Below are 27,350 nucleotides of genomic sequence, written 5' to 3' on the forward strand. Positions count from 1 at the left end.
CCTAAACGGAGCGACAAGACTCCCACTCAGAACCACGTTCGTTGCCATGAAGACCACGAAAGGGACATGGCCTAAAAAGGGGGAACCGCCCTCAGAACGTGGCCCACTAAGGAGTAACCGCCCTCGGCGGTTACCCAAAAATACCTATAAAAGGCCTTAAGAATAAGGGGGAAGGTATGTTCACATTTTTTCCCACAGAGCTATTGCTAAATTATAGACTCATTCTTACAAAAACTGACTTGATCGTCGGAGAGTTTTCCCGGAGATCCTGTCTCCGGTTTTGTTTTGCAGGTAACTCCGGCAAAGAACATCAAAGCGGATCCAGCAAGTTATCATTGGTGCGGTGATCGTGGACCTTTTTTACCAACATTTGGTTAAAGGTACATGAAGAACATGTCAGAACCATCACGAACGACCGGCGTTACCACTAGATCAACCAGTATGAACTCCAGGGGACCACGGACTGCGAATTCGCAACCTGCAAATACACAGCCTGTGGTGCCTAGCTCATCGGGTCCTTCGGGACAATTGAGTCCGTTATTGGAGGTCCAAGTGCAAACTGAGATGGAAATGTCCAATAGTGATTTCGTACAGATGGCTGGACAAGTATTGGCTTCGAACATGAGCCAGGCGGCTGGAGATCGAATGATTAATTTACTAACGGCCCTCGCCGAACACAATACCGCCGTGGCGGCTGCTCCTCAAGAACCTGTGGTTATCTCAACACAATCACCGACTATCCCTGTCATGTCGGCCCTCCCGCAGCCATCTCAGGCACCAAATCAAGTGGGCCAGAGTAGTCGCACAAACCCACACAGCCACCCGAGCAACTACTCGCACCCAGATCTCATTACGACGATACATCCGACCTGGCAGCCATCCCAACCGTTGCCAGGAGTGCAAGGTACTCTTCCGCCACAGCAAGTGGAACCTTTTCCTCCCAGACATTCGGAGTTGATGACTCCTGGGCGAGAGCACACATGGAACTTTGATCCTATAACGGGACAACGGTTAGTCCCCCAACAGGCACACGTCTCAACACCGATGGGCGGATGGATGCCACCCAGAATTCACCAGCAGCGGATGGAAGAAGTCCAGCGAATACCCGATATTGACTTAGAAGATCAATTACGAAGCATGATGGAGCGAATGGGGTATTCGCCTAGGCCGGGAGCAGAGATCTAGAGCGATTCACCTTTTGCCCCTTCGTTACGGGAATTCATTCCAGATCATAGAATCAAAGCGCCTGCCATACCAAAATACTATGGGGATCCAAATTCTGACCCTGAGGCTCATGTCAGGAACTACAGAGAGTTAATGGATGTTGCAGGGGCAAGCGAAAGCATAATTTGCAGGTTATTCTCGACAACTTTGGGCGGTGCGGCATCTGATTGGTTTCGATCTTTACCGGCAGAATCTATTCACAATTGGCAACAATATAGTCGGGATTTCTGTGCGAAGTTCGTGGGCTGTAAAGCAGCAGATGTGACAGATAGGCAGCTGAAGGAGATCAAACAGAGGAACTATAATACCCTAAGGGAATTTGTTGTCGCCTTTAACGATATCCTGGTGCGATTGCAGAACCCATATATCGTGAGTATTCGCAACATCATGGCGGATGGAACCACAGATTGGAGCATGCGGGAAGAAATCATCTGTAACAAACCACGCACTGTAGCCGAGCTCATGAAGATAGCAAAGGAATTCATGGAAGTGGATGATGTCAACAGGGAACATAGGGCCCAAACTCGTCGAGAAAGAGATGCCGCTAGAACCACTTCGGACAGTCGGCGTCAGACCCAGTCCAAAAGTAATTTTGTTCGAAGAGGCGATTGACCCTTTCAAGGTGGAGGATATCACACGCCACTAAACGCGACTCGCCAGGAGGTGTTACTTTGGATCGAAAAGAGCCCCCTGAAGAAGGATGTTCGGTTCCCCGAGGTAAAAGGTCGAACCAGTTTGGGCCGACATCCTAACAAATATTGCAGGTTCCACAGGTTGAATGGCCATGACACAGATGATTGCTACGAACTGAGGAAGGAAATAGAAAAACTGATCGAGAGAGGCAAGCTGAATCAATTTGTAAGAAAAGATACAGCTGATGAGAAAACAACGCTCCCGCATGAGGGAGAAACACGGCCAGAAAAGAAGCAGAAGAAAGGGGTGATAAACGTGATAGCAGGCGGAATCTACGAGCCTCCAACAAAAAGAACTCGCCGTGAACAGCGAAAGAGCAATACACATAGGGGGGATGCCCTCAATTACTCATTTGCGAGAATCACGGAGCCACATGCGGATGCCCTGGTGATCACGATGGCCGTTGAAGGATGGGACGTCAAACGGGTCCTTATCGACACAGGCAGTTCTTGCAATGTCATTACCCGGACAGCATTCAACAAGTTGGGAATCAACGACGAGCGGGTGGAACACACCTTCATGGATGTAACTGGTTTTGGGGGTCAATCCTCCCAAACAAGTGGGCAGGTGGTGTTGGAGGCAGAAATGGGCGATAAGAATCTAAAATGGCGAGGTGATTTAGAATTCGCAATTGTTGATCTCCCACTGGCCTACAACATAATTCTGGGACGGCCATTCCTGTCGGAGACGGAGTCGCTCATCTCAATGAAGCATTTAACGTTACATTTGCCAACACACCAAGGGCGAGTCATAGTTGAAGGTGATCAACTTGTATCTCAACAGGCCTATACATTATCACTTGAACCAAAACCGGAAGAGGAGGATAAAGTCAAAGAGAAGCTCCCGGCGGAAGCATTGGGAGAAACGGAACTATTCGCCATCTCGAATGACAAGAACGTGCGAATAGCGGCTGGACTCTCAGAGGAAACAAAGAAGGCCATTACCGAGGTATTGATCCAATGTGAGTCGGCATTTTCCGCCCCAAATGAAGTGTTAAAAGGAATAAGCCCAGACGTAGCAACCCATCGGTTGAATGTAGACAAAGGGGCAACCCCAGTGCGGCAAAAGAAGAGGGGACACGCTCCTGAGCGGCAAAAGGCGATTGAAAAAGCAGTGACGGATTTGCTAAAGTCAGATGCAATTCGAGAAGTCACCTATCCGGAGTGGTTAGCCAATGTGGTGCTAGTCAAAAAGCCGAATGGAACGTACAGAATGTGTGTGTCGACTTCAAAGACTTGAACAAAGCATGTCCGAAAGATATGTATCCACTTCCTAACATTGATATATTGGTAGATGGAACTGCAGGATATGAAGCTTTATCATTCACCGACGTGAAATCCAGTTACCATCAGATACCCATGGAGAAGGCGGATGAAATCAAAACATCATTCATAACTCACCAGGCGACTTATTGCTTCAAGGTGATGCCCTTTGGATTGAAAAACGCGGGAGCAACATACCAGAGGATGATGAATAAGATATTTTCAGACAAATCCGGCGAGAACTTCTCGATCTATGTTGATGACATGATCATCAAAAGCAAGAAAATGCAAGACCACCCGCGGGATATCAAAGAAATCCTAGAAGTGTTGATCAAATATGGCCTCAAATTAAACCCAGAGAAATGCACATTCGGAGCAAGAGCGGGAAAGTTCCTGGGTTTCATTATTAGCGGCAAAGGGGTTGAGGCGAATCCTGAGAAGGTTAAAGCAGTAATGGAGATGAAGACGCCAAGGAACATAAGGGAAGTACAGAGACTGAACGGGCGGTTGGTGGCATTAGGGCGATTCATCTCATGCTCAGCTAGGCGATGTCTACCTTTCTACAATGCCATCAAAAAATCCAAGTCCTTTGAATGGACGCCGGATTGTCAAGAAGCATTTGAGGGGATAAAGCGATTACTATGTTATCCACCCTTAATGAGCAGGCCGGAAGACGGAGAAGATTTGTTTCTTTATGTATCCGTCACCAGCATGGCGATATGCACTGTGATGGTGCGAGAAGAAAAAGGGCAACAATATCCAGTGTACTACGTGAGCAAAGTCCTGAAGGATGCAGAACTCCGGTATTCGAAGTTGGACAAAATGGCCCTCGCAGTGATAACCACGGCGGCTAGATTGAAACCATACTTTCAGGCGCATACTATCATTGTGAGAACTGGCATCCCAGTGCGAAAGGTACTGCAGAAACCTGACGCATCCGGCCGGTTGATGGAATGGTCAATTCGCCTGGGCGAATTCGATATCCGTTATGAAGGAAGACCAGCACTAAAGAGCCAAGTGCTCGCCGACTTCGTGAACGAATTCACCTGGGATGATGATGAATGTCCAAAGGCACAAAAAGAAGAGTGGAGCATGTACACAGATGGGGCCTTATCTGCAAACGGAGCTGGGCTAGGAATCGTCATCAAAGGTCCGGAGGTTATCCGCCTGTGCTACGCAGCAAAATTAACTTTCAAAACTACCAATAATGCCGCAGAGTATGAAGCAATGATATGCGGATTGAAGTTGCTCAATGAACTCACCCCAGAAAGAATGGTAATCTACAGCGATTCCAAACTCATGATAAACCAGATCACAAAAAATTATCTGGTGAAACAGGAGGAGCTCGTAAAATACCATCAGGTAGTCGGCCGATTGACACAAGAGTTAACGCACAAGGGAGTCGTTTGGGAGATGGTGCATGTTCCATGAGGCCAAAATGCAAAAGCTGACGAATTGGCAAAGGCAGCGGCAAGTAGAGAACCATGGAGTCAAAAAGCATGCAGCTTGGAAATAAAATCGGCACCAGCTTTCGAGGTTGATCAGATTATGATCATCGAGGAACTGGAAGACGATGAAGATTGGCGGATGCCAATCCGTCAATATCTGGAGCAGGGAGATTTGCCGGTTGATAAGAGCTTAGCCAGAAAAATAATTGGGCAGTCGGCACGATACTCAATACGAGATGGAACTTTGTATCGGAAATCGTACACATGTCCATGGTTGAAATGCGTTAGTCGCAATGAAGGGGACTATGTGCTGCGAGAACTACACGAAGGAATTTGTGGCGCGCACGAAGCTTCGGCGGCATTGGCAAGAAAGGTCAAACTGCTGGGATACTACTGGCCCAAGGTGGTGGAAGATTCCCAGAAGATGGTTGCGGAATGTCACAACTGTCAAATCCATGCGAATGAAAAGCATGTTCCCGGAGCTGAACAAATCACTATAATGACGGCGTGGCCATTCGCAACATGGGGAATTGATATAGTGGGCCCATTCCCAGAAACAACAAAGAAAAGAAAGTATTTGTTAGTCGCAGTAGACCACTTCAGCAAATGGGTAGAAGCGGAGGCAGTAACCGCACAAACACCTGAGCGAATGATCGAGTTCTTACGAGAGAACATTATCATGCGATTTGGGATCCCGCAGAAGCTTATAACCGACAATGGCACCCAGTTCAACTGTGCCAAGTTCAAAACATACTGCGAAAGCATGGGAATCAAGAATCATTTTTCTTCTGTAAACCATCCCCAGTCAAATGGTATGACAGAAGTTACCAACAGGGCCATGGTTCAAGGCATCAAGAAGCGTCTAGGTGACAAAAAAACAGGTTGGGCGGATGAGATACCCCATATGTTGTGGGCATACAGAACCTCTGTAAAGACAGCAACAGGCGAAACACCTTTCTCGCTAGTTTATGGAGCCGAAGCAGTCCTACCTGTTGAAATCAAGTCGCCCACAGATCGGACAATTTATTATTGCGACACACAAAATCCTATCAACATCAGAGATGCTTTGGATTCTATGGAGGAACGAAGAGAGAAAGCTTACATGCGAATGGCAATGTACCGCAATAGAATCAAGAAATACCATGACAGAAGAATGCGAAAAGTAATAATCAACGAAAACGACTTGGTCTTGAAAAAAGCGGATAAAATACAATCCGGAGATGGCAAAGGCAAGCTGGGCGTCAACTGGATCGGACCATACAAAGTATCCAAGAAGCTGGGACCAGCCACTTTTGAAATAGAAGAAATGAGCGGAAAGAAGCTCCCGCGCACCTGGAATCTAGAGAATCTACGCCTATATAGAAAGGCCGAGTAGTTCGAGGAAATGACGAGTACTCTTTTTCCTTTTATGAGTTTTTCCCACTGGGTTTTCTGATAAAAGGTTTTAATGAGGCTTCGATCCCGCACAATTGGTGTACATATGTAATAAACTTTTTCTCGTCATCAATAAAAGTTATTACATTCACTCAGTATGTTACAACAAAACGCGGATTCCTTATAAAAAACACCTAAATGTGTTGCCTCTTAAAGAAAGGCGGATGCATGATTACGCATCACTCGCAAAAAACCTTAAGGTTAAAATCAAAAAACCTTAGGGTTAAAATCAAAAACACATAAACGTGTTGCCTGTTAAAGAAAGGCGGATGCATGATTACGCATCACTCGCAAAACCTTATGATCAAAACTTATGATTATTTTCGAAAGAAGAATTATAAGTTAAGGCATAAAATTAAGCGGATAAACGAGTACTCAAAATTGCAAAAAGGGTCTGGCCACCCTAGCTATGAAGAAACACAAATATGGAGTCGGCAAAAAGACAAAGGGCACATATAAAGGGCAAAAAAGTGACAATCACACACATATGAAAACCAACAACCGAAAGAAAATATATATATCAGAGCGGTTTGTTACATGGTTTTTACATACAAAAGTCCAAATATAAGTTAAGCTACGCTACAGCTTCCTCTCCTTCGCCCCTAATGCCCTCCTGGACTGCGGCAACTCCCTCATCTCCTCCGGTAGGAGGATCTACTTCAAGCGAATCCTCGACCCTTGAATCGGTAACCGCTTCAGTAACCTCTTCGGTGAGGGGTACCTCTTGCACAGGTTGAGAAACGGCTTGGGGTGCCTCTCCTTCCGCGGGCTGAATAGGAATCTCGCAGCTAATCGGAGGATCCTGAAGACTCTTCCAATCTAAGAAGAGTACCTCATCCATATCAGCATCCTCGGCTTCCAGCTTATCCCACTCCCCAGTTAAATCCTTTTCAGGGATGGGAACTTTGGGGCGGTTAAGTACTAGACCCTGATGCCCGTGCTCATAAGCCGCATGAATCCGCTCCCCATACCAGTAGATGCGGGCGCCATCTTCAGCCAAAATCTCCTCAACCCTCTTCTTTTGGGCCTCCTTGAAAGCAGCTAGGTCGTCGAGGGCTTTTTGCAGTTCATCGAAACTTGGCCTGAAGGGATTTAAGGGCCTCCTCCTTCTCGCCCACGGCCTTCTGACAGGTGCCCTCTAGGACCTTCACCTTCCCTTGGACATCATCATAAAGCGACTTCTGAGTCGCCAATTCCGTACCAAGACTTTCCAACTCCTGGGCTCGCTCTGCATCCCTTCGGAGAATGCCCTCAGCGAAATTGATAATCTGCATATAACACGTCTCACAAATAAAAATGGGCGAATAGAAATATGCGGTTACAATGAACACAAGATATTTGAAAGCGAAAGGACAAAACAATAATATACCTCTACAGAACGCTTCTCGATCCCTTCCACAGCAGTAGGGAGCGATACTTGCTCGCACACACGGAAGGCAGAGGGAAGTCGCCCGAGGACATTGCATATGGAAGATACAATATCCTTGCAAGAGAAGTTCACGGCCAGGCCGAAAGTCCTAGTCCACCATCCGCTAATATCGGGGATTGGCTGCAAGAGCATAAAGAAAAATATCAAGGAGTGGCAGATAGCTCATGAGGAAAAAGCAGCAATACGAGAGGGAGTAGATCAAGATACCTCATGAATGGGGGTACTGCTCTTTCCTTTAGACGAGGCGGATACAGGTGCGCCGCCAACAGTAAGGGACACAGAAGTGTTCTTCTTTTTAGAACGAGAGGACTCTGTATCCACACTTATCTTCCGCTTCCTAGTTAAAGGAAGATCCTCGGAGGCAGAGGCAGGACCTTGTGAAGCGGAAGCCCTAACCGGGGAAGCCGCCCCAATAGAAGGAATCGTCCCTCCAGAAGGATCCGCCCCTACAACGGAAGCGGTTTCCGTCATCCGCTTCTTTCTTCTCGCCAGGGCTTTGGCCTCCCGATCTGCAGCGATTTGAGATAAAGGATCACCCCTGCAAAGGGTTAAAAGAAACCATCAACTTGGAAATAAAAAGTACCTTGCACAAAAACGCGATAAGGAATATAGACAACGCGATCCCCCTCGCGGTATGCAATCGCTACTCGGCTCCTTAGCATATGAAAGGCTTGATCGTATGTCCATACAAAAGGTGGAGTGCTCTTCAGGAACTTGATAACGGCGGATTCTTCCTGGCTGGGATACCCGAAGTTCAAACTCTTTACGTTGGGTCGGCTCCAGCAATGAAGGAAGTTCAGGTTTTCCTCATTAAACTTGATAAAAAAAGTAAGATCGATCCCACTCGCGGATCTTGTTCAGCTTCTCGTCAAAACCATAGTATCCGCTCTGGCGGATGAAAGTGAAATACCCCGCCGAGCTTTTGAAATGGTGGAGCTTGGAGAAGATCTTGAGCGAAAAGGGAACCTCCAAACAATCCGCCAAAAATTTGTCCAGAGTCAAATCGGCCCAGCCGTTAGGATGCAGTTGCCCGGGCGCGATTCCATAACCGCCTAAGACGGAAGCAATCTCATCCGCCAGCGGATAAGTGAAGCCGCAGATAATCTGGGCTACGAAAACAGTGAAGTACCCCTTTGGGTAATCGCCCGGCCCCCTATCCTCTCCAGGAATGATCGTCTCGAGACCTCGGAGCCAGGGATAATGCTCCCGCAAATCATCGATTGTCTCTTGACAAACCAGACTTCCCGACCTGTCCTTCTTGGGTAACAAACGAGGGGTTGGGACAGGTGGCGGAATCAACTTTTTGGGGTCAAAACCTAAACCCTCGTCGGTTGTATTCACCAGATGAAGGAAGTCGGCGGGATGAGAATTACACCCAGGAGAGCTGGTTGAAGCTTCCTCAACCATCTCTTCGACCTCGTTAGAGACCTCGCGGACATAATCGTCGTCAAACGGCGCGAAATCGAGGTCTGACATGATCGATAAAAGGAAAACAGAAGCAAAAAGCCGAACAAGGAGCAAATGTGAAAAGAAAAACTTACATGAAAAAGACAACACAGTGAAGTGACGGGATTAAGAAGTCAACGCCGGAAAAGAAGTAACGGAATTAAAAGGACGACGCCGGAGAAAACGAAAGAGGGGAAATGCACAAATTCAAAAACTTTGAAATAATCGGACAAAGACGAAGCGTCCCCTATAAAAAGACCCTAAAAGGGCTCTTGCTAGACCAAGGGGGAGGCATGTGATAACCCGCGAAGCCCAAAACGGGTTATACTCATTTCGCAAGCCCAGCCCATATTAAAGCCCCATGGGCTAAGATTGGACGGGACCCGAATGAAGGAAGCGGGCGCAGCGAGTAAACCGCCCCTAATTCCTAAACGGAGCGACAAGACTCCCACTCAGAACCACGTTCGTTGCCATGAAGACCACGAAAGGGACATGGCCTAAAAAGGGGGAACCGCCCTCAGAACGTGGCCCACTAAGGAGTAACCGCCCTCGGCGGTTACCCAAAAATACCTATAAAAGGCCTTAAGAATAAGGGGGAAGGTACGTTCACATTTTTTCCCACAGAGCTATTGCTAAATTATAGACTCATTCTTACAAAAACTGACTTGATCGTCGGAGAGTTTTCCCGGAGATCCTGTCTCCGGTTTTGTTTTGCAGGTAACTCCGGCAAAGAACATCAAAGCGGATCCAGCAAGTTATCATACCCAACACTGAAATCTTTATTCAATTGATAAAAAAAGATAAGGTGCAAAAATACCCTAATATTTATGGTTAGTGGTAATTTTATTCCCAACGTCTAAAATTTTACAATTTTATCCCTAGAGTTGATAGTCATGAGCAATTTTACCTCTAATATAGATATTTTGTTCCTTATTCTGCACCAACTGCATATTGGTTGGTTCTAAAAAAATATTTCATATTTTTTATGATTTAATAACATACTTAGAAATTAATATTTATAAATTCAGCGAAATTTTTAAATTTTTTTGAAAACTTGCACAAAATACAGTATTTAATAATAGACTTAGACTAATATATAATTTGCATTGTAGTTAATAATATACCCATATTAAATTTAGATATGAAAAAATAGTAAAAAAAATTGCCTAAGACCTCCAAAATATTGAAGAAACCCTTGTTATAAACTAAATTGATATTTAAGTTTATTTTACATGGATGCAGTTCGATATTGAAGTCTGAATTTTGTTAATATGTTATATATAAAAAAAACATACCACACCACGTACATTTATTTGTAAACATTTAAATCACATACATATGTTAGCATAAAAAGGCAACATTTTTTTTTTGTACTTTACTCAAAAGAATACATGGAGGACACTCGAACACGAATTTTTTTTTCCCGTTCTACCCAATGTTAGCTACCCTTTTCAATGGAGCTCTTCACTAGTGTAACTCTTCGAAAATAGTTGCTTTTGATATAAGTATTGCTATTTACCGCTCTAAATTACTTATCATCGCCTTCATTTGGACAATTTTGCCATTTTCATAATTTTTTTTTCAAAACTGAATTTTTTTTTAGAGAATCGGCCAAAATGTGGCCTAGGCGGATGCGGCATCCGCTAGGCCAAATTTTGACCGGTGCAAAATCGTTAAAATTTTTAGTGACGAAAAATACTAAATCGTTTAATTTTTTGTAACGAAAAGTGTAAAATTCTCTAATTTTTTGTGACGAAAAATACAAATCGTCATAAAAATATGTATTATTTTCATGAGTTCTTTGATTAAAAAAACGTAAATTTTAATATTCCAGACTTGTAATCATCCATTTTCGAGGTTGGGCAAAAAAGTTCAAATGGAGACGGTGATAAGTAATTTGAAGACAGTATTTAACAGCCCACTTTAGTAAAAGAAGATCTTTTTAACTTAAAGATCCCAGAAGAAACAATGTTCGACAATTAGCTAAAGCTATTGTTCGACTTTCAAGGCTCGTTATGTTTCTGCAACAACAAGTCCCTCTAACTTGTACTAAAAAAATTCATGAATTTTTAATATGGTCTTTTCACCTTCTTATCTTTCTTATAAAATAAATAAATTAAGCAATTATATGCAATCACTTTTACTCTTTATATTCATAACATATGTTACACGAAAGCTTCTCTTCAATAACGTTTCTACATTACGTATCCATTTCTGTTTCCATTCCTTTTTCTATTTCCATTTCCTAGTTTTTTTTTTGGCAAAACACATTATTTGGTCCCTGATCTATCCAAAATTTGTGTGTTTGACCCCTAACCTATTATTTGATCATATTTGACCCCACGCCTATCCAAATTAGTACCGGGTTGGACTGTCGGCGATGCTGCATGTATGATGTTGCCTACAAAATGCTTTTTGGATTATACTAATTCGGGTATGATTTTACTAATTCGGATAGATGGGGGGATCAAATATGACCAAATAATAGGTCATGAGCCAAACACACAAATTTTAGATGGATTAGGGGCTAAATGTTGCATTTTGCCTTTTCTTTTTGAAATAACCTTTGTAGAAATAAAAATTTCAGTCTTGATCAAATGCACCGTTAGATCTAGGCTTATTAGAATCCTAAGATGGAAATTCAAAGCATCCCGAAGCTTAGATTTAATAAGTCTATATCTAACGGTGAATGAACAAATTCACTTGCTCATTAAGGTGTATGTGAAAATTACTGTAAAAGTCGTTTGTTAAAAAGGATAAGTCCTATCCCAAGGGATTAGTTATTAGAAACTGGGATAACTTAAGATAATGGAAATAAGCCATTTCTACCTATAATCTAATTCTTCCTATTTCCTCTAATCAGCCAGAAAATGAATATTGACTTTTACTGCATGAAACATAAATAAATACACAAACTGAAGATAAAATTGTTTGAAAAAATATGTAATATAACACTCTTGTAGTACTATTTTTGTTTAAATATACAACGGATAATTTAAAATACATCAACGTATTCTATGATAACTTAAAATACACGTATTCTATGCTATGAGACTTTCCAAAAGTAAAAGTATATTGTGTTTTCATTACATTATACATGCAAGGAATGAATTGAAAAAATTACTTTTGATCATGCAGAGTAGATGGGTAGATATTTTTCCAACAATTGTTACCAGAGCATGCATAATTCAAGTACTTGAAACTGGAAAATTGGGAAACCGAAATAGAGCCTTGCAGCTAGTATGTCAATCGAGCATTTCAACTGTAAGAATTTGTCAATGCATATTCAGTCTTTTCATATACAAAGTAATTTTAGTTGAAACGACTAGACTTCATTGCATTCAATTGAGATACTGGATGCAAACTCTATTTCGGTTTCCCAATTTTACAGTTTCAAGCACTTTAATTATGCATGCTTTGGTAAGAATTGTTGGATAAATATCCAACCATTTACTCTGGGTAATGAAAAGAAATTTTTTTAATTCAGTCCTTGCATATATAATGTAATGAAAATCGGAGCTTCACATACCGAATTTAGGAACACTTCAACAAAGTTCATTGCATTTATTGGCACAGTTCCTGAACCCGTCCATGATTCCATATGTGCATTTGACGTTTGTGAAATGATTTGGCCTAGGGAATATTTTGTCGTAGCTATCACAATGAATAACAAGTCTTCCACCAGGTTCGTTCATCCGCAAAAGCCTTAACAACTCATCAAAGGCAGCAGTTCCTTATGTGCATTTGACGTTTTGAAATGATTTGGCCTAGGGAATATTTTGTCGTAGCTATTCCACCAGGTTCGTTCATCCGCAAAAGCCTTAACAACTCTTCTAAGGCGGCAGTACCATGCAGACACATTTTCAATACAGCATTTTCGCCAACTTGCCTAAAGACACTCCCGGCACAAGCAGTGTCAATACTGCATCTTCATATGCTGACCCCCTTTGACAACAACAAGCTGATTTGCAAGAACACTTTCAAGATGATCCAAGAGTTCCTTGGCTTGAAGAAAAATCAAGGTTGCAGTTGGATTGAAGACATGTAGCCTCGAGTCTGATAGGATTTACCAGAAATTAGCATAAATTACCAACGAGTTGGAGAAAGAAGGATTTAATTGTTAAATAACAAGATTTCAGGACAATATTGTTACTTAATGCATAATTTAGGGACAAGAAATGAAAATTACCTCTGCAGTGGCTTGTGACAACAGACAGCAGAAACCTGAAACTATTTGCACATCACAACTCAATGTTCAAACACCAGCATAATAGATAGCATCAATGCAAGCGTGCAGAGGACATGGGCAGCTGAAATTCTATGCATTCGGAAATTGATGAACCTCAATTCCTGAAAAAACAACAATCTATTTTCATGACTAACATCCATTGCTACAGAACTTCCCACCGAGAAGAATGTGCCGGGTTGCTGGCTGCTGTTCCTGAGAAGAAGGCATAGAGTTCAACCTCAGTTCAGTAGAAACAAAGTTATCTGAGTCTCTCCATCTTCCACTTTTGTGCCAAATCTTCTGCCGTTTTAAGCTCCGAGAAATACAAAGATGAGTCTTTCGGCATTTCTTCCCAATTGCCCTGCCCGAATTTTCGAACACCAACCCAGAGAGAATCAAGCTCTTGCTCTAACCAGAAGCTCCTCAATGGAGTTGAAAGATCAGCAACTTCAGAACAATTTTGAGCACAAGCATTTGAAAGTTCTAACAATGAGCACCTGTAAATATACAAAACAATCATACTTCATGGTTCTACCGAGAAAACAAGTGCAATATGCTGCATATTTTACTGCTGCCAGTTTATTTAATAAGATCTAATGCATGCAAAATGATGATGCATAGCATATGCTAGAACAAAACAAGTCTTAAACCAAATCATTTTTTATTGTTGAGCCTCATCCAGGCACCCAGATAATTAACATCCCAAAAAATAAGTCAGCCACTTGAGTTTGATATTAATCAGAGATTTATTGTATGCGATTAATTAATTAGAACTAATTGTCACATAGATGAACATAAAAAGATTGTACACAGCAGTAAACAAATGGCAGGACAAAGTTTAAATTTCCCCAAGTTCGTTCAAAACAAAAACAAATGCAATCACATGAATCAATGGAGCAGACATAAACACATATATAGTGGGGGACATAGTACAGCTATTAATATATAATAGGGGACATATTTCCCTAAGTTCGTTCAAAACAAAAACAGAAGCATTCACATGAATCAATGGAGCAGACATAGATGAACATAAACACATATATAATCCTCTAATTAACAAATGCTCATCCACAAATTCACTGTCTTTCCTTGAAAACAATGGATCTAACAAGAATTGTCAAATTTTAGAACAAAAAAGGCTTTTCTAAAAATTCGAACTCAGTGCTTAAGATGTTAAAAATCATACAAGCTGTCGAGAAGCTAAAACGTCCTATAAATAGCAGGACAAACTTTAAATTTTGTCAATGAAATCAAATAGTAATTTAGATCTTCAGAATTCGGATTAAAACATAAAAAATCCAAGAAATCAAAAGTACAAAGACTTACCAAGAAGTAGCTGCTGCCGATTCCTGCAAAAACAAAAAACATCACAGAATCAAACTCAATATGTTATTAATCACAGAATCAAACAAATATTAAATCGAAACAAAAACTCAGAAACAACTTGCAATTGCCACTCACCTCTGCTAATACCAGAGGTTATTAACGTTGAAGAAAAGTTTGTATAGGTTCATGACTATCAGTGTTGACGGAGACGCTGATTTACGGATCAAAACGTATGTAACCCTAATAGCACCCCGTGGATCCATCTTTGATATCTCAGATCCTTGAACTCTCTGTCTTTTACCGATGTTCTCCGGTGAGAAGGGGTGGGTAATCGCACGGCGGAGAAGGCCCACCCCTCAAAACCTCAAACTGCAGTTTCGATACAAACCCTATGCTCACGGCGGCGTTCTTATACTGTGTCACTTCTCATCATTCTCTGCCCTAACCTCTAATTACTGAGTATTTATACTGTCACTGAAAATGACGTGTGTATTCTACTAGGATTTAAGTGTTATTTAGCCCTTAATGTATGTGAACTTTTGTAATTTTGTCCTAATCTATTATTAAATTACATTTAGACCATCAACTATCTCAAATTGATGAACCGATTTTATTGCTATTAAATATCTTTTAAACTGTCACGTGACAGTAAAATGATATTTTTTTGCTATCAATAATATCATGTTATTTTATGTAATAGTAGTAAATTTTTGGCAAAAAGAGGCGGTTGATTTTTTATTTTTTAGTTTATTAAACCCTTGATCTTTTATTTGGATACATTAAGCATCTGATCATTTATTTTTTGTTTCATTAAGCCCTTTATGAATATACAATTCGATTAACAGACTGTTATTTATTATACTTGCATTCAAAATTTATATATTTTCACTGTTTGAAATCAGTTTTGGATGTGTAATTTGGCTGAAGGAAAACTGTAAAACCTTAATTCAAACTGTAACTAATATTTTTTTTAATAATTTCAAATACAGATGAAGTTAATAACGTATTTTTAACAGAATTAGATATTCATAACTTACTAATTTGGTCATAAAGGGCTTAATGAGACTAAAAATAAACGATTAGGGACTTAATGTATCCAAATAAAAGATCAATGACTTAATAAACCAAAAAATAAAAGATCAAAGGTCTAATGATGCTTTTTGGCTAAATTTTTTCACGTTACTATATATAATGATGATTTTTCTATTTGAATTTATCGAATGACTTTATTAAAATAAAATTAAAATTTTAATAATTTTATTAAAATAAAATGAAGTAGACATTTTTATAAAACTAACTCCAAACTTCAATGACCATGAGTACAATTTACCCGTGATAAATCTACATCAAAGTATACCATATTAATTAGTATACTACTATATCAGGGGGTTGAATCTTTTTTTTTTTTGTCACGAAGTTTTATTAAAATTCTAGAGCCAAATGTTACTGTCGGATTTAAAGTGGGAGGAGGTTCTAGTGGTGACGTCCTCGGCTAGCCTTCCCAAACTTTACCTGCTTGATGGTCGGCCTTCGCCTTGAGCATAGACCAAGAGTGCGGCCGCCTAGACCTCAGGGTCAAAAAGGACCCAAATTTTTATTTTACTATATAATACTCATTTATGCCTAAAAAGAATCAAATAATATGATATTTTAGAGCTAAAATGGACCCAAATTTCTATTTTAAATTTTTTTATGGCATTTTTCTTTTATTAAACGTAGTTATGTAACAATTTATTTTATTAACGGCCACATATCTCTTATTTTGTTTTGGGCTTATAAAATGTCAGAACCGATTCTGACTCCATCTCAAAAGTGGCCGGGCTCAATGCAAGTGAAATTTATCTTATTTCTTTCTCAAATCCAAAGTAAAATTAATCTTTAGTAAATTCAAAGTAATTATTTAAATTGAAAGAAAAATTTATAATATTGCAAATAAGTTGGGTTAATTACAAATCGATTTCCAGTGGTTTCACGGATTTGTAGATAGGTACTTATGGTATTTTTCATTACAAATGCAACTATGTGATTTACAAAATTTTTATTTTTTATTGACCTTTCTAAGTTTGGCTGATAACGACCTCAATATGAAACCACATTTTTTATTTTTCAAAATCATCATTCTTGGAGTTTCTCCCTCTAAACATTAACTTTCTCTCTCATAAAAAACAACACTTAAATGACCTAAAACCTAAAAAGTTGAAGAATTAAAGTTACTTAAAATATCATTTAAATTTTAAAATTTTTTATTTTGAGATTGTTATCGGCTAAATTTAGAAAAGTCAATAAAAAATGGAAATTTTGCAAACCATAGGGTTGCGTTTGTAACGAAAAAAACCACAAATACCTATTTGTAAATCAATGAAACTACATGATATTTATTTGTAACTAATCCTTAAATCTCCAAAGAATTCCCAATAATTTCCGGTGATAATTCATTTTTTTTATGATTTAAATATATTTTAATTAGATGATTGATTGTTTTTAATTTTTAATTTTTTTGTGGTTTGGAAAATTTAAAAATGATTGTTGATGCTTGGTATTATTACTATTAGCTACTACTTCTTAAAAGTTTTAGGCTTTATTGATTTTTTTTTAAAACACAAACGGTGATTTCCCGTGACGAACGGAAAATGGAGAGTGAAGATAAGGTTTTTGAAACATCTGTAAATGGGGAATGAGATCCCTATAAAATGGAAATAGGGACAAATCTATCACCGTCTAACTCGTGGGGAAGGGAAAGGGGAACATGGATGGGAAATTAGGAAAATCACACTAAAGAAAAGTCTAAGCATATGCTTATTTCTTAAGCACAAAAGTTATACTCGAATTAGATACTCGAATTAGAATCCATCTTATATATACAGTAAAACCTTCATAAATTAATAAACTCTTTAAAATAATAATTTCTTCTAGTCACGACTTGGGCCAGTTCAAAAAATGATCAATTTTAATAAATTAATAAGATAATAATTTTTTGAAACAACCCTTTATAAATACATTGTATTATTACCTCTATAAATTAATAATTTCTCAAATACATATGCGAAGTTTATATAGATATACATACTTATGATAATTTAGCAAAATATGAATCTATAGTATTTTACTTTTTCTTGAAATTTAAATCTAGTTGAATTTTATCTCTAACTATTCTTAGTGAATTCAAAAGTTCTGGTGTATCTTTGTCAAATTGTAACAATAAATTGTAAAGGGTGGATGATGCTATAATTGCTTTCTTTCTTGTGACTAGTTTCAAAGGTACCGAATCGTCCTCAACTTTATCCTCAATTGAATTTTACATAACACTCACCACAATTTCTTCTTAACTTTGGACTTATTTACTTAATCGGTCATGATTGACTTATTGAGACCTTTTAGATGAGAAGCCATTTTTGGCATGATTCGAAAGAACACTTCGTATAAATTTATATAGTAATTCATTAACTGTGATACATTGAATATTTTTATCATAAATACAATGAACTTTCAAGTTTTATATAATGCATATTTAATTTTATTATATAAAAATATGATGAATATACATAGTTCATTGATTTTAGACCAAGAATTTGTTTGTCCATTGATTTTAGACAAAAACTTTATTTAAATTGGTAATTATAATTTATTTAAAATAAAATAAAATCACTCTATAAATAATAATTATTAATTTATCGATTAATTAATATCTCTATAAATTAATAAAATTTCATGGTTCCAACATTATTAATTTACAAGATTTTACTATATAAGAGTTATACAAACAAATCAACTATTCAGACCAAATATCGACGCGTGTAGTGTCTTAGGGTCAGCCAACAGTCTAATTTGTGTAACTATAATTTGGTGTCGAACTGGTTGCAATATATGGAATCCTACATTGGTGACTGTAAAAAGAATATTCACACCTATATTAATTTTGTGAACTGCTATATACCGCAAAGGTTATACTTTCCACCGCACCCTTTTGACATTTATGACATCCTCACAATTTCAAACCAAAAACCAAAACTCTCAAATCCTATTTAGGTTTTTTAGCTTTTCAAAAAACTCGACCTAAAACGACATGCCGCCAAAAAAAGGAAGGGAAAAAGGCTTCATGAATGTTCCGGTAAGTTTTTTTTAAAAAAAATTGTCTGAAATCACAGGTTCCGCCTCCGAAATCGGAGGTGGAACCCGTTTTTTTTTGAAGTAAACGGAACCCCGATGTCGTTGCCACTACGGGCGGAACGGACGAACTGTCCGTTCGCCCGTGGTGGCAACGACATCGGCCATGCTTCCCACCGTAAGGTGGAAAGCATAGTGCACTCGTTTCACCATTAGATGGAACGAGTGGCGCACCAGTTCCACCGTAAGGTGGAACTTGGTGCCGCGCTCGTTCCAACTAATGGTGGAACGAGCGGTGCATCTGTTTGGATTTACGGTCAAACGGAACGCGCTGTCCGTTTGGCTGCTGGCCAAACGATTACGGCGCCCAGGTCGGCCCTGGAGACGATCCGAGTGTCGCAACCGTTTGGCCCAGCGACCAAACGGACCTCGAATTTTTTTTTATAAATAAATTAATTCGGGCCGCCCGTTGGCATGCCCGGATTATTAACAAAACTGAAAAAACGAGAAATTGAGTATATTAAAAAAAATGCGATATTTGCTTATATATGTATATTTTTTTTTTGTTTTACAGGCTGATATTGCTGAGTCCCGTTCTGGACACAAACATACAAGGTCATGTGCTGTGACCAGGGACGGATCCAGGAATTTTAGAATGTGGGGGCAAACTATATATATGATAAAAAAAATTTACAAAAAATCAATAACTGAAGGAAATTAAGGCTAAGGTATAGCAGCGGAAATATAAAAAAAAATTTAGCCTACTTCCTTTTAACCATAGGATCCGTTAATCGTTATTTCATATAAAGAGGGATAAAAAGAAATACCTTTCGATGATCAATCTACCGTTGCAAACAAAGTGCCCACAACTTCAAAGGAGATGTAAACTATTTACCAATCTGCCCCTATCCGAAACAGACCTTCCAGACCTCCGAACGACAATCCCTTCGGTGGAAATGTGAAAGAATATGTCTAGAAGCTACTGTCCAAAAATCGCGACGATCCGACGGTTCAATCTCCGGGAATCCTCGAAATAGTGAACTGACCTGATGTAGGCGAAGAAAAACGAATTTCTCCCTTTTGATTGTTTTTCCTTCTTTCGTGAACACGGTGAGATTAAGTTAGAATCAACCCTTATGAGATGCAACCAAATTAGATTGCCTCTAATTAACCAACACAAGATCAAAGAGAAAAGGAGATGGATGAGATTAATCAATTGACGGAAGCCGTATGAATTCTTGTCCACGAACTAGGGGATGCGAATTCAATCTCTCTCACTTAATGTAGGTTTCAAAATCACAATAAGGGGAGGGGATTAGCTTGGTCGAAATTCTCATAGAGAGGTCGCTTGTATCTAAACCCTAGTTAGATAGGAATAGGTTACTTAATAGGAATTCCATTCGGAATAGGATTCCTAATTATTATCTTATAATATATCAAATACATTTAGGATAATAATAAATAACCTAATTGGATAATAATAAGAGTATATTAATCTAATTAAAACTCCTAACTTAATTATCTCTTAATTAATTTAATTCACAAACCTAATCAAATTAGGATTAATGGAATTAAAATAATTCCTTATTTACTATATATAAATTCGGCCCCCTCTATATAAATGGGCCTTACTGGACTCAATTGGGCTTCCATCTATTAATCATATCCATCTCTCTTTTGGTTCCAAGTCTTATGTGTGATCCATTAGGTTCTTACTACTTCTGGCCGTATGCAACCTATTAAATTAATTTCTTCAAGAATTATATTTAATCCCTTGCATAACGGAATGATGTACAGAGTATGTTATTGGCAAGTCCGTAATCATTCCCCCAGAGTCCGTTAAGAAGACAGGTTGATTCTGTCGTTAACCCTTCCGTATTAGTTATGGTATAATACGATCCTTTATCAACTACATCCTTGAACTGAATCTTATGACTATGGGTAATGTCAAGTCACATATAGCGAGACGTTCGTTTTACTTGTTATTGGCCGAGTCAACTCAAAAAGATAGGTTAAGTGAAATCCGAATTTCTACTCTTAAGCTATCACCTTGCAAGGGTTTAGAGTCGAGTCTTCCACAAGCGATCCTTGGATGTATCTCCCATTAATCGGGAGTGATAAATGCTCAATCCAATGTATAACTACCCTGAAATTACTTCCTGTGACACCCAACCTTTGCAGTTCACACCCCAGAGTCATCTTTGTTAAGGATCGTGGGACCACAGGATCAAAGTCTCACATTCAGTAATTCAGGATGGCCAATTAACATTCCTTTGAGTCTGAGGATTAGTTATACCTATTAATACCAATGAGATGAACAGTTGACAAGGATGAATCTACCCATCCTATTATCTCAAGTCGGATCCCCAATCTTAATGAACAACGTTTCACCGGATCTATGTAACTGTCCAGATATCTATATATGTGAAGCTTGTGAGATCAGCTTTCTGTCGGACAGAATACATTGTTACATACAAGTCTCAACTGTGATATATCAATCCTAAATATATCACTTGACTTGGGGTGGTTTTAAGTTTATTAGTTTATTATAAAGTTTTGTCTCACTTCATGCTTGTATGAACACTTTATAATCACTTTAAACAAACTTACGGATTTCCTTTTATTAGACTTTATTTAGTGCTTAAAAGGGATTGCCTTTATATAGTTATAAAACATATATCTCATTAAAACAAATGATATAAAGAACAATTCATTTACAATAAGTTTGTATCCTGCAACAATTGACTATAGGACACAAAACCCCAACATACTCCCACTTGGACTAAAGCCAATTGTTTCTAAAACTTATCCCAGTAGAAGTTAAATGACGATCATGTACTTTCTGGGTTAAAGGCTTTGTTAACGGATCTGCAACGTTGTCCTCTGTAGGTACTCTTTCTATTCTCACATCTCCTCTAGCCACAATCTCTCTAATGATGTGGTATCGCTTTAGGTAGTGCTTGGATGCATTATGAGACCGTGGTTCCTTTGCTTGCGCAATGGCTCCATTGCAGAGTAATGGGATTGACAATGTCAGGCACCACACCTAGTTCTGTAATGAACTTTCTAATCCAAACTGCTTCCTTTGCTGCTTCCGCAGCAGCGATGTACTCTGACTCGGTCGTAGAGAAAGCTACGCTTCCCTGCTTGGAACTTTTCCAACTGACCGCGCCCCCATTTAGGATAAACAGGTATCCTGATTGGGATTTAAAATCATTCTCATCTGTGAGATGACTAGCGTCTGAAAATCCTTGTATTTTCAGATCTCCTTCTCCGTACACTAGAAACATATCTTTAGTTCTTCTCAAGTACTTAAGAATGTTCTTGACGGCAATCCAATGCTCGTCTTCCGGATTCCCTTGGTAACGACTCGTTACAGATAACGCGAACGCTACGTCAGGTCTAGTGCATAGCATAGCATATATAATCGAACCGATCGCGCTGGCGTATGGGACTACAGCCATGCGTCATTTGTCATCATCAGTTTTAGGACATTGATGATTGTTTAACTTTACTCCATGTGCCATGGGTAAGTTACCTCGTTTCGATTCAAGCATGCTAAACCGATTTAGCACCTTTTCAATGTATGTAGCCTGTGAAAGACCAAGCAGTCTACGTGATCTATCCCTGTAGATCTTTATACCAAGTATATAGGCTGCTTCACCGAGGTCTTTCATTGAGAAGTTACCGGATAACCATATTTTCACTGACTGTAATAGAGCAATGTCATTTCCCATTAACAGTATATCGTCCACATATAGTATGAGAAATGCTATAGAGCTCCCACTTGCTTTCTTGTAAATGCAAGTTTCTTCGCAATTTTGTTCGAAACCAAATTGTTTTATGGTTTCGTCAAAACGCTTGTTCCAGCTTCTAGATGCTTGCTTGAGTCCATAAATGGATCTCTGAAGTTTGCAAACTTTATTTGCATCCTTTGATATGAAACCTTCAGGTTGCATCATGTATACATCCTCAAGCAGGTTTCCGTTTAGGAAAGCTGTTTTCACATCCATTTGCCAAATCTCATAATCAAAATGAGCGGCAATTGCAAGCATGATTCTGATTGATTTGGACATAGCAACGGGAGAGAAGGTTTTGTCATAATCAACACCTTGTTTTTGACGATATCCTTTCGCTACCAACCTAGCCTTGTAGGTGCTAACCTTTCCATCCATGTCAGTCTTCTTTTTGAAGATCCATCTGCACCCAATGGGTTTTATCCCTTCGGGTGGATCAACCAAAGTCCAAACTTGGTTAGTATACATGGAATCCATTTCAGAATCCATGGCTTCAAGCCATGCTTTAGAATCTGGACTAGTAAGAGCCTCTTCGTAGTTTTCGGGTTCGTCGTCTAACACGGGAACCTCGTCATCATCTCCCACTAGAAAACCATATCTAACTGGGAGTTCATGAACTCTTCATGATCTACGAATAGGTGCCACTGGAGTCTCATCTGATGGGACTTCTTCGGGTACCTCGACCGCCTCCGTTGTTTCAGTCGGTGTTTCTTCCTCTTGAACTTCATCGAGTTCAATCACGCTTCCCTTTTGTGTTTCTTCGAGAAACTCTTTCTCTAAGAAGGTTGCGTGTTTGGATACGATCACTTTCTGATCATCTGGATGATAGAAGTAATATCCCATAGTTTCCTTAGGGTATCCAATGAAGAAACATTTATCAGATTTAGAATCTAATTTGTCGGACGCAACGCGTTTGACATATGCTGAACAACCCCATACTCTCATGAAAGAGAACACGGGTTTCCTACCAACGAACAATTCATATAGCGTGGAACTAGCGGATTTAGTTGGTACTCGATTCAGGGTGAAGAGGGCAGTTTCTAAGGCATAGCCCCAGAACGTCTTTGGAAGTAAGGCCATGCTCATCATGGATCGTACCATATCTAATAGGGTACGGTTTCTCCTCTCGGATACACCATTGTGTTGTGGTGCATAGGGAGGTGTCCATTGTGAGCATATCCCACATTCAGTTAGATAATTCAGAAAATCATCAGAAAGATATTCGCCACCTCGATCAGATCGAAGTGTCTTTATTTTCTTTCCTAATTGATTTTCCACTTCATTCTTGAAGCATTTGAACTTGTCAAAGGCTTCTGATTTGTGCCTCATCAAATAGATATAACCATAGCGAGTATGATCATCTATGAAGCTAATGAAGTATCTGAATCCTCCTCTTACTTGGACTGACATAGGACCATATACATCTGAATGAATGAGTCCTAGAGTGTCTATACACGCTCACCTTTATTGCTAAAGGGTGTCTTTGTCATCTTACCTTTTAAACACGATTCACATGTTTCCAATGATTCAGAATCGATTGGATCTATAAGCCCATCTGAATGTAGCTTTTAGTATGCGTCTCTTGTTTATATGACAATCCCACAAGCAAGTTGAATTATCTAGCTTATGTCTTTTGGTATCAATTGCGAAAACAGAAATCTAACACATAAATCTCATTTTGTGATATTCCTGCAAATAGAAAATCTCATCTCTATAAAAATCGCAATGTTTGTTCTTTATCGAAATATAGAACATACCAGATGTTGGAGTACCGGCTTTTTCCCTTCTTGAGGGTAGCTAGGTACACCAAACAGTTTCTTTTCCAATGCCTTTCTTCACCACAGAAGTGGCACTCTCCTTTGGGCTTCTTCACTTCCTTTCCCTTAGTTTTGTTGGGCACGACTTTCTTACTTTTCTTTATATTGGGCTCAACTGACTTGAGCATATTTGCAAGCTCTTCAAAAGAGGTTTGCAAGTCATTCATCTGATAGTTCATAATGAACTGTGAATAACTCTCTGGGAGGGATTGAAGAATTAAGTCTATGCTCAATTCGTTATCCATCGCAAATCCAATACTAGAAAGTTTTGTAATGTAGCAATCATCTTGACACAATGTGTCATGACAGATGTGCCCTCTTGCATCCTACTACGATATAGCATCTTGGATATCTCGTAGTGTTCGCACTTGGTCTGTTTCCCAAACAATTCCTTTAGGTGCATGATGATGGAACAGGCATAGTTGCCTTTGTAATTCCGATGTCATCGATGCAAGTATGATGCATCCAGCATGATCGTCATCAGCCTTGTGCTTCTGATAAGCATCGATTGGGAGCATCATCCTCAGGGATAGGGGGTATCGATGTATCAAATACATACCCTATTTTTATCGAACTTCAAAACGATTTTGAGGTTACGAAACCAGTCGGTGAAGTTTGAACTATTCAACTTGTTATCGGTAAGTATATTTTACAGATTGGTGTTAGTCATGATTTTAAGAGTGTTTAATTAAACTTGAGAGTGAGAAAGAGTAGACGTATGTTATTCATTTGCTTTAAAGTATAACAATCTAAAATTATAGGCCTTTTAATTTATTTCAGATTGCTCCCACTATTTTGCCAAATTAATAACCCTCCATATTAATTCGAAGAATTTCACAAATCCTTTAGTGAGCTAGGATCCTAACTCCTGAGATTTCGCCTTGACTTTAGCCAACAAGCTAGTCCCATTTGTTAGGTAGATTCATGCAATCAATCACATCTCGAATGTGATTCCTAGGTTATTGGGTTACTAACCACATTAGTAACTAATATGTCATTCATATTAATCCCAACCATTTTGCCCATTAGTTTATGACAACATGAGTTTGCTCATCCAATTATCATAATCTAATTTAAGTATTACCCCATATTCATGAAAGAACGATTTTCGATAATCCAGGTGTTACCATAAGACCCCGAGCTTGACTTTAGCCAACAACCCAAAGGCCCCCAGTACTGCCGGCTGAATTATAATATTAGGGATGGCAACCGATTTTAATAACTTGTTTATTTACTTAAATTTTTAACGAGGGATTTTATTTAAGTCTCATAATCTAACTTAGTCTTGATTTGCTTTAGCATACATCAGACATACATACATTCACATACATTGGCGTTATGGACATATCATCTAAATTATTCCGTCGAGCCAGAGACGGAATAAAAGGCCAAACCTAAGGAAATACTAACTATTACATATTTCTCTTTAGGTCCTCCGTCTTCTCCATGGCGCCTTGAAATTACATATTAATTTCTATACTACTATAAGAAAACTTCAATTGAATTGAAGGGAATCAGATGAGAGGAGAAATTACAATAGATAGTAGAAAGGCAGGACGCGCATGCCCTATTTCAAAAATACCAAAAGACTAAAAGAGGGTCCAAATATGTCCATAACTCCAAACATGCATAGACTCAATTAAATAAATTTAATTGGTTGATTACATAACCGGCTTATGTAATATTTAGGTTAATCACATTAACTCGTCAAATTAACTTTCATCCAATTTTACTTCTAATCGTTTTGTATCTTTATATTAATCCTTAGATTAATATAACCATATAAAACGTTGATTATGCTCGTCCCATTTATTTTGATTTTAATTCATTTAACACTTTGATTTACATATTGGTAAAAACAAACATTTAAACGAATTATTCATTCGATAATCAAAACAGAAAACTATTAATTTCTGAAAACATTCTAAAACAATTTTAAAACGGTTTTCAGAAATAGGATAATCTACAATAGATTTCCGTTTTATCATTTAGAATTAATAAAACTAATTTTATCAACCTAACTATAAAACTAATAGATTTTGTTATAATGATTATCAACCGAAATAATTAGGAACATAAGCATAATCAGTTTTAATTAACAATTAATCAAAACTTTATTTATCTTTAGAATTAATCAATCAATACTATTTGTCAATTAATCCTAACCATAAATATTTATTCAATCCTATTGAAAACTTCTATATTTTCATATATGAAATAACGGATTTAACGATGGCTCTAATACCACTGAAGGAAATTAAGGCTAAGGTATAACAGCGGAAATATAAAAAAAAATTTAGCCTACTTCCTTTTAACCATAGGATCTGTTAATCGTTATTTCATATAAAGAGGGATAAGAAGAAATACCTTTCGATGATCAATCTACCGTTGCAAACAAAGTGCCCACAACTTCAAAGGAGATGTAAACTGTTTACCAATCTTCCCCTATCCGAAACAGACCTTCCAGACCTCCGAACGACAATCCCTTCGGTGAAAATGTGGAAGAATATGTCTAGAAGCTACTGTCCAAAAATCGCGACGATCCGACGGTTCAATCTCCGGGAATCCTCGAAATAGTGAACTGACCTGATGTAAGCGAAGAAAAACGAATTTCTCCCTTTTGATTGTTTTTCCTTCTTTCGTGAACACGGTGAGATTAAGTTAGAATCAACCCTTATGAGATGCAACCAAATTAGATTGCCTCTAATTAACCAACACAAGATCAAAGAGAAAAGGAGATGGATGAGATTAATCAATTGACGGAAGCCGTATGAATTCTTGTCCACGAACTAGGGGATGCGAATTCAATCTCTCTCACTTAATGTAGGTTTCAAAATCACAATAAGGGGAGGGGATTAGCTTGGTCGAAATTCTCATAGAGAGGTCGCTTGTATCTAAACCCTAGTTAGATAGGAATAGGTTACTTAATAGGAATTCCATTCGGAATAGGATTCCTAATTATTATCTTATAATATATCAAATACATTTAGGATAATAATAAATAACCTAATTGGATAATAATAGGAGTATATTAATCTAATTAAAACTCCTAACTTAATTATCTCTTAATTAATTTAATTCACAAACCTAATCAAATTAGGATTAATGGAATTAAAATAATTCCTTATTTACTATATATAAA

The 27,350-nt window shown here is 38.7% G+C and overlaps 1 long non-coding RNA gene across 1 annotated transcript; it reads right to left on the minus strand.

Moving 5' to 3' along the window:
- Nucleotides 1-11,860: 11,860 nt before the first annotated feature.
- Nucleotides 11,861-14,918, minus strand: LOC136227312 (uncharacterized). The gene is made up of 4 exons (XR_010687995.1): nt 14,626-14,918; nt 14,491-14,513; nt 13,126-13,661; nt 11,861-12,992 (listed from the first exon to the last, which is right to left on the minus strand). It is a non-coding gene; the product is annotated as an uncharacterized lncRNA (long non-coding RNA).
- Nucleotides 14,919-27,350: the final 12,432 nt, after the last annotated feature.

This window comes from Euphorbia lathyris, chromosome 4 (genome assembly GCF_963576675.1).
Source record: "Euphorbia lathyris chromosome 4, ddEupLath1.1, whole genome shotgun sequence".
NCBI classification, from domain to species: Eukaryota; Viridiplantae; Streptophyta; class Magnoliopsida; order Malpighiales; family Euphorbiaceae; genus Euphorbia; species Euphorbia lathyris.